Below are 8,353 nucleotides of genomic sequence, written 5' to 3' on the forward strand. Positions count from 1 at the left end.
GAACTTTGTCACACTGGTGTCAGGAGTGGGATCTTGGGGTGCACAGCGCGGCAGAAGAAGGAGGGTGATTTAAAAAAAAAAAAAGGGAGAGGGTTTATTTTTTTTCACCACAATGGATGACGTAGTGCGGGCACTGATACAAGCTATGGCGGCCCAGCAGGAGGCTACCCGTGTCCAGGCAGCCGCCCAACAGGAGGCAGTGCGGCTGCAGCAAGAGACTAATCGCCTGCTGACGGACCAGGCTGTTCAAGACTGAGCTATGTTGCGGGAACTGGTAAACCAGGTAAAGTCCCTTACAGAGCTGAATCGCGGCCATGATGGGACGCGGCTCATACAGGCCAGCTATTGGCTGCAGAAAATGACACGGGAGGATGATGTAGAGGCATACCTTCTGGCCTTTGAGAGGACAGCCCTACGGGAGGCCTGGCCTCGACATCAGTGGTCTGGCATCCTTACCCCATTCCTGTGTGGGGAGGCCCAGAAGGCCTACCATGATCTGCCTGAAAAGGCTGCGGCAGACTACCCCCAGCTGAAAGCAGAGATCCTGGCCAGATCTGGGGTAACGACAGCAGTGCAGGCCCAGCAGTATCATGGTTGGAGGTATCAGGAAGACAAAGCCCCGTGGTCCCAATTGTATGACCTCATCCATCTCGCACGAAAGTGGTCGCAAACCTAGTCCCGGAGTCCGGAAGAGATACTAGCGGTTCTGGTCATCGACCGATACATGAGGGGACTACCACCAGACCTTCATGCCTGGGTAAGCCAGAACGAACCCTCCACCTATGACGAGGTTGTCGCCCTGATAGAGAGGTGAAGGAAAGCGAGGGAGCTGACCCGACCAGTTAAGGAAGAGGCACCCCGGGTTAAACTAGCAGCACCAAGCCCTAAAGTTCGGGTGACTGGGCCACCAGGAGGGCCCAGGTGGAAAAAGAGAGAGGCTGAAGGCCCATCAGAGGCCACAAAGAGTCGGAGCACTGAGGGAGAAGAGGATCGTTATGTTAGACTGCCCAAACCAAGAGACCGGGGAACACCTAGGGCTCCATACAGATGTTATGCCTGCGGGAAGTGGGGACACATAGCTGCACAGTGTCCCAATGCTGAGGAGTCTATGCAGTGTAACCTGGGGAACTGGGCAGATCCATGCTCCCTAATCCACCTTGTGGGGGTCTCACTAACCCCACATATGTATACCAGACCAGTGAAACTAAATGGGGTAGGGACCACGGCACTGGTTGATTCGGGGAGTGCTATCACGCTTATCTCAGGGAAACTCGTGAAGCGTAGTCAGCTGCTGAAGGCTAAACGTATGGGGATAACATGTGTCCATGGGACAGTTAGTTACTACCCCACATCCCAGTAAAAATCGAGATCCAAAGGAACACTACTGAGGTAGCAGGAGGTGTAGTCCCTAAACTCCCATACCCGGTGCTCATAGGGAGGGACTTACCAGGGTTTGGAAACTTACTCCCAGTAGGGGGATTGGAGAAAGATGGGGATCCTAAAATTGGTGAGGCATCCACAGCGGACTGTCAACCCCCAATCTTCTCTGAAATATCCCCAGATTTGTTCTCCACTCCCAGACAGGGTAGAAAGACAAAAAGGGAAAGAAGGGCAGCTAAGGCCTTGGGAATCCGAATACTGACCCAAAGCCAGAGGGTCACTCTTGTAGGTAGGCAGACCTGCGCAGCTGAAAAGGAGGCCAGGCAGGAGGGAGAAGCACCTGAGTCTGACCCCCACCCTAATGCTTCTGAACCAGTAGAGGCAACAGAGACTGGGCCCCTAGATCTTGGGCAGATTAGCCCCGGGAGAGGAAATTTTGGACGGGACCAGGCAGAAGACCCAAGGTATGACAACATTAGGAAGGAGGTAACTGAAATAGATGGGGTCCCTGTGGAAGGGAAAACTCAGGGACCAGGACCCTACTTCATAATGAAGAAGGATCTCTTATACCGGGTTGCACCAGTACAGGGGCAGAAGGTACAGCAGATCCCAGTACCTCAAAAACACCAGAATGCTGTATTAAGTCTTGCTCATAGTCATCTTTTTGGGGGGCATTTGGGGGTAGAGAAGACCCTGGCACGAGTCCTACGATGGTTCTTCTGGCTCGGAGTACATGAAGAAGTGCGGAGGTACTGTGCCTCCTGCCCGGAGCGTCAGCTGCACAGTCCCCATCCCCACTTGAGGGCACCTTTAGTACCCCTTCCCATCATAGAGGTCCCCTTCGAGTGAATAGCCATGGACCTTGTGGGACCCCTGGAGAAGATGGCTCAGGGCCACCAATATATACTTGTTGTTTTGGACTATGCTACTCGCTACCCAGAAGCCGTCCCCCTGCGGAACACATCCTCTAAAACTATAGCCAAAGAGCTGGTGGGGATCTTTGCCCGAATGGGGCTACCGAAGGAGATATTAACCAACCAAGAAACCCCATTTATGTCGAAGCTAATGAAGGACCTCTGTACTCTGCTCCATATACATACCCTGAGAACTTCGGTCTACCATCCACAGACTGATGGGTTAGTAGAAAGGTTTAACCGAACTCTCAAGGCTATGATAAGGAAGGTGGTAAGACGGGACGGGAAGGATTGGGACACCCTACTACCCTACCTTATGTTCGCTATCCGGGGGTGTCATAACTATAAAGGGAAGGGTAACAGCTCTCCTGTGTACAGTACTATAAAATCCCTCCTGGCCAGAGACTCCAAAATACTTTTACCTGTAAAGGGTTAAGAAGCTCGGGTAACCTGGCTGACACCTGACCCAAAGGACCAATAAGGGGACAAGATACTTTCAAATCTTGGGGGGGGAAAGGCTTTTGTTTGTGCTTTTTGTTTAAGGGGTTGTTCGCTCTTGGGACTGAGAGGGACCAGACATCAATCGAGGTTCTCCCCATCTTTCTAAACAAGTCTCTCATATTTCAAACTTGTAAGTAAAAAGCCAGGCAAGGCGTCTTAGTTTTACTTTGTTTTCTCAACTTGTAAATGTACCTTTTACTAGAGTGTTGATCTTTGTTTGCTGTACTTTGAACCTAAGACAGAGGGGGGTCCTCTGAGCTCTTTAAGTTTGATTACCCTGTAAAGTAATTTTCCATACTGATTTTACAGAGATGATTTTTACCTTTTTCTTTAATTAAAAGCCTTCTTTTTAAGAACCTGATTGATTTTTCCTTGTTTTTAGATCCAAGGAGTTTGGATCTGTATTCACCAGGAGTTGGTGAAAGGAAGGAGGGGGGAAGGGTCAATTTCTCCTTGTTTTAAGATCCAAAAAGTTTGGATCTGTATTCACCAGGGAATTGGTGAAAAGTTTCTCAAAGCTTCCCAGGGAAGGGAATGGTGGCAGCGGACCAGAACTAAGCTGGTAATTAAGCTTAGAAGTCCTCATGCAGGCCCCCACACTTGTACCCTAAAGTTCAAAGTGGGGATACAGCCTTGACAGGGGGGTACCACGGGCCTCAACTGGGTTTTCCCCCTTCGAGTTATTATACGGGCGGCACCTCCGTGGCATACTAGATATCGCCAAAGAGATCTGGGAAGAGGAACCCAATGAGGGGAGAAATATAATAGAGCATGTAATGCAGATGCGAGACCGGATAGCCCGTGTTACCCCTATTGTACGGGAACATTTGGAGAAGGCACAGGAGGCCCAGCGAACCCATTACAATCGCCAGGCAAAAGTGCGACAGTTCCAACCAGGGGATCGGGTTATGGTGTTGGTACCCACGACAGAAAGCAAGCTTCTGGCCCAATGGCAGGGGCCCTATGAGGTGGTTGAACCCGTGGGGGAAGTAACCTACAAGGTACGGCAGCCAGGACGCAGAAAACAAGAAGAGAGTTATCACGTTAACCTTCTGAAACCCTGGCTTGCACAAGAGGCATGCACAACGGTCCAAAAAGACCTAACCCAGGAAAACAAGCCTTCCAAACAGTGAGAGTGTCTCCCGATTTAACACCAGACCAGAAGAATGAGGTGTCTGAGATGATCTTCCGGAACCAAGATGTGTTCTCGACAAAACCAGGTCGAACAACCGAGACATATCACCACATCGTCATGAACCCTGGTGCCAGAGTAACAATGAGGCCCTATCAGGTGCCAGCGGCAAAAAGGGAGGAAATAAAAGCAGAAGTAAAAAAAATGCTGGAGTTGGGGATCATCGAAGAATCCCACAGTCAGTGGTCCAGCCCAATCGTGCTGGTGCCCAAACCTGATGGCACCACAAGATTTTGCAACGACTTCCGGTGACTAAACGAAGTATCCCAGTTTGACGCGTACCCCATATCTCGCATAGATGAGATAGTGGACCATCTGGGTAATGCCCGGTACTTGGCTACCCTAGACTTGACAAAGGGGTACTGGCAGATTCCCCTTGCAGAAGACGCAAAGGAAAAGGCTGCGTTCTCTACACCAGAGGGTCTTTTTCAATATACTGTCCTCCCTTTTGGACTACATGGGGCCCCAGCTACCTTCCAGCGCCTCATGGACAAGCTATTACGCCCGCATAACAGTTATGCTGCTGCCTACTTGGACGATGTGGTCATTCATACCCCAGACTGGGAAACCCACCTGGAGAAGGTGGAGGCAGTCCTCGATACCTTCAGGCGAGCTGGCCTTACAGCAAACCCTGCCAAGTGCGCTGTAGGGTTTACAGAGGCCAAATATCTTGGCTACATTGTGGGAAAAGGTCTGGAAAAACCCCAAGTGAACAAGTTAGAGGCCATCCAAAATTGGCCCCGACCAAGTTGCAAGAAACAATTCCGGGCGTTCCTAGGTGTGGTGGGGTATTACCAATGATTTATCCCCCACTTTGCCACAAGGGCAAGCCTCCAGACAGACCTAGTGAAAGCCCGTGGACCTGATCTGGTGAGATGGTCTGACGCAGCAGAGGAAGCATTCACAGACCTATGGACTGCCCTCTGCAGTAACCCCGTACTGATAGCCCCTGATTTCACCAAGGAGTTTATCCTGCAGACGGAGGCATCGGAAGTAGGGTTGGGGGCCGTTCTGTCACAGATGGTCGGGGAGGAGGAACACCCAATTCTATACCTCAGTCGGAAACTCCTTCCAAGGGAACAAAAATATGCAGTGGTGGAGAGAGAATGCCTCGCTGTAAAATGGGCCATGGAAACATTGCGCTACTACCTGCTCGGGGGCAGATTTGTCCTCGTGACCGACCATGCCCCTCTTCAATGGATGCAGCGGAACAAGGAGAAGAACACAAGGGTGACCAGATGATTCTTATCCCTCCAACCTTTCCAGTTCCGTGTGCAACACAGAGCAGGGAGCCGTCATGGCAACGCCGATGGCTTGTCACGTATGCACTGTCTGGCGTCCCAAGCTGCCCAACCCCTTGGTGTTGAGCAGGAGGAGGGATATGTGACAGACCCAGACCAGTGGGGTACAGGAGTCTGGTAGAGGGCAAATATACTGGTCACTGGATTAGTAGTTTTCTGTTCCCTGAGTGACCAGAGCAGGGGCTGCACTAGAGTAATCAGGAACTTGCTAGAACCAGTTAAGGCAGGCAGGCTAATTAGGACACCTGGAGCCAATTAAGAAGAAGCTGCTAGAATCAATTAAGGCAGGTTAATCAGGGCACCTGGGTTTTAAAAGGAGCTCACTTCAGTTTGTAGAGCAAGTGTGAGGAGCTGGGAGCAAGAGGCGCAAGGAGCTGAGAGTGAGAGGGTGTGCTGCTGGAGGACTGAGGAGCACAAGCGTTATCAGACACCAGGAGGAAGGTCCTGTGGTGAGAATAAGGAAGGTGTTTGGAGGAGGCCATGGGGAAGTAGCCCAGGGAGTTGTAGCTGTCATGCAGCTGTTACAGGAGGCATTATAGACAGCTGCAGTCCACAGGGCCCTGGGCTGGAACCCAGAGTAGAGGACGGGCCCGGGTTCCCCCCAAACCTCCCAACTGACCTGGACTGTGGTTTCTTCCAGAGGGGAAGGTCTCTGGGCTGTTCCCCCAACCCACATGGTGAATCTCTGAGGCAACAAAATCCGCCAATAAGCACAGGACCCACCAAGATAGAGGAGGAACTTTGTCACATTGTGTATAAGAATGCATCCCTGAGTGGACATCTTTGTCTGGCCTATGGGACAGTGGAGAGTCCCTCCACTGAGTGAGCCGGTCCATTGTCAGGGAGCACATATTCGTAGTATGTCCTGTAGAGTCTGCGAGGAACTATTACTGTGCTTCGTTTGACAATAAACCTGGCCAGGTGCCTTCATACCTTATCGGAGTATGTGGTCATTGGGGGTTCTCTCGGGGTCTGCTGTGCCAGTGATCTCCACAGAGCCGGGGCAGCACACAGAGGGAACACATGCACGCAGCCGACTGTTATCAACATTGAACAGAGCAGAGCACCACACCGGTACCGTCTGATGACAATAGATAATTGGATGGACAAATAGCGGAAGGAGGAAAAAATGAGACATCCTGATGGACAGATAGAAAAAAAATAGGTGGATGGACAGATGATTATACAGATGGAGAGTTAGATGGACAATTGGATGGATGGACAGTTAGCTAAAGCGACTATTAGCTCACTGGGGATACAAGCTCCACTCTGCTCCCCCTAGTGCCCATTATACAGTATAGCCGCCCCTTCCCCACTCCTATCCCTTCAGCGGTGGGGAGGCAGCAGGACACTACACATCTGAAAATAGCAGTCTAGACAGCACTGCTTGGGTAAGTAGAGAGACATGTTGGGTCTGTACTTGAGAACACACAAACAGGCTTCAGGGGTGTCTTCACTCCATTAAGCCGTGTCTCACCATCTACACTGTGATTTATTCCCATGCTAGAGAGCTGCCCATGTCTGTACTCTACATGCCGCCAAAAGAAGCATGCAGTGTGGACAAACCTTGAGGTAAAGAGAAAGTTTACTTGGTGTGTACTCAGTCCTTATTCGTTATTTACTTTCTTATCATTCATTATTTACTCAGTGCTCACTGAGGCTGGTATTTTCAAAGGAGCCTATAGGAGTTAGGTGCTCAAGTCCCACTGAAAACCTAACTCCGTTAGGCCCCTTTGAAAATCCCAGCTTACTGGGGCAATATTGTTACTTGGGCCATGATTGCACTAAAGTCAATGGGCTAACTCCTGAGATTCTTACTCAGTTCTTACTGAGCCAAACTCCAGTCAAGTTTCTGCTAGTGTCTATGCTCTTCATTTTGGGTGGATGCAGGGAAGGCCTCAATTGTCTGATCTGTCATTTCTCACGAGCCCCTAGTACATTGGGTCTGATTCTCATCCCATTGTCACGGGCCTCAATCACAAGCTACTGCGCTGAAACCAATAGGCAGGATTCTCCTTTCCATGTAAATGAGGGGTAGCTTTTCTGAAGGGAATGGAGTTATGTTGGTTTAAATTTGGAAGAATTCCACTGGAGTTTCAACAGCCTAATCAGGAGTAATCTACTTAGTTATTTGGTTCTATGTGAGATGAGAACCCAACCCACTATTAATAAATCAAATGCAATTTAATTTTGATTTTTTTTTAGGTTGCAACTTTAAATGACTCTAAGGGAGATAAGTGCCCAACTCCCATTGGTTTAGTCCCCTTTGAAACTCCCAGCCTCAGTTTATATAGCACTGAAATCACTAAACTAGATGGGCTTCCTAGAAGAGCCGCCCAAATGCTAAATCAGATGGGTCGATTGATTTATTAGGCAAGCAGTGGGAGTCCTCTGTATTGACAAAGGTGCAAATTATAGCCAAGTCTAGCTCCACTGTACATCCGCGGTCAAAAATACTCATTCAAAAATATAATATAGAGTCCTCAGCTGGCTTATACATCATAGCACCATTGAGAATGCTGGGTCTATTTCTCTTTAGGCACAAATTGGTGCCAATCCAGGAAGTCAATGGGGCTGTCCACCTATTTACCCCAGTTGAGGATCTGGTCCATCATGGTAGAATCTGGTAAAATAACAATAACTATTTACTTTACCTAAATATTCAAGATCTGAAGCTGAAGGATCCTTTATTCACTGGAGATGACTTCTCTTTCCAACACCTAAGCATAAGGCAGTAAAGAATGCCCATCAGTGTAGGTGGGATAGTATTAAAATTACTAGTCTGCCAGATCCTGGGACTGGATGACAGAGAATAGATCATTTGATAATTGCTCTGTTCTGTTCATTCCCTCTGAAGTATCCTGCATTGGCCACTGTCTGAAGACAGGATACTGGGCTAGATGGACCATTGGTCTGACCCAGTACGGCCGTTCTTATGTTCTTACGATCTTAGTGTAAAACAAGAGTTATTCATTGAAGTTCAATCATTAAGTTACCAAAGCGGTTAAGAGGTGGCTTGAATATGGTCTATAAAGGTCAGATTTTTATAGGGATTTAGGTGCGTA

Source organism: Emys orbicularis, chromosome 13, assembly GCF_028017835.1.
Source record: "Emys orbicularis isolate rEmyOrb1 chromosome 13, rEmyOrb1.hap1, whole genome shotgun sequence".
NCBI classification, from domain to species: domain Eukaryota; kingdom Metazoa; phylum Chordata; order Testudines; family Emydidae; genus Emys; species Emys orbicularis.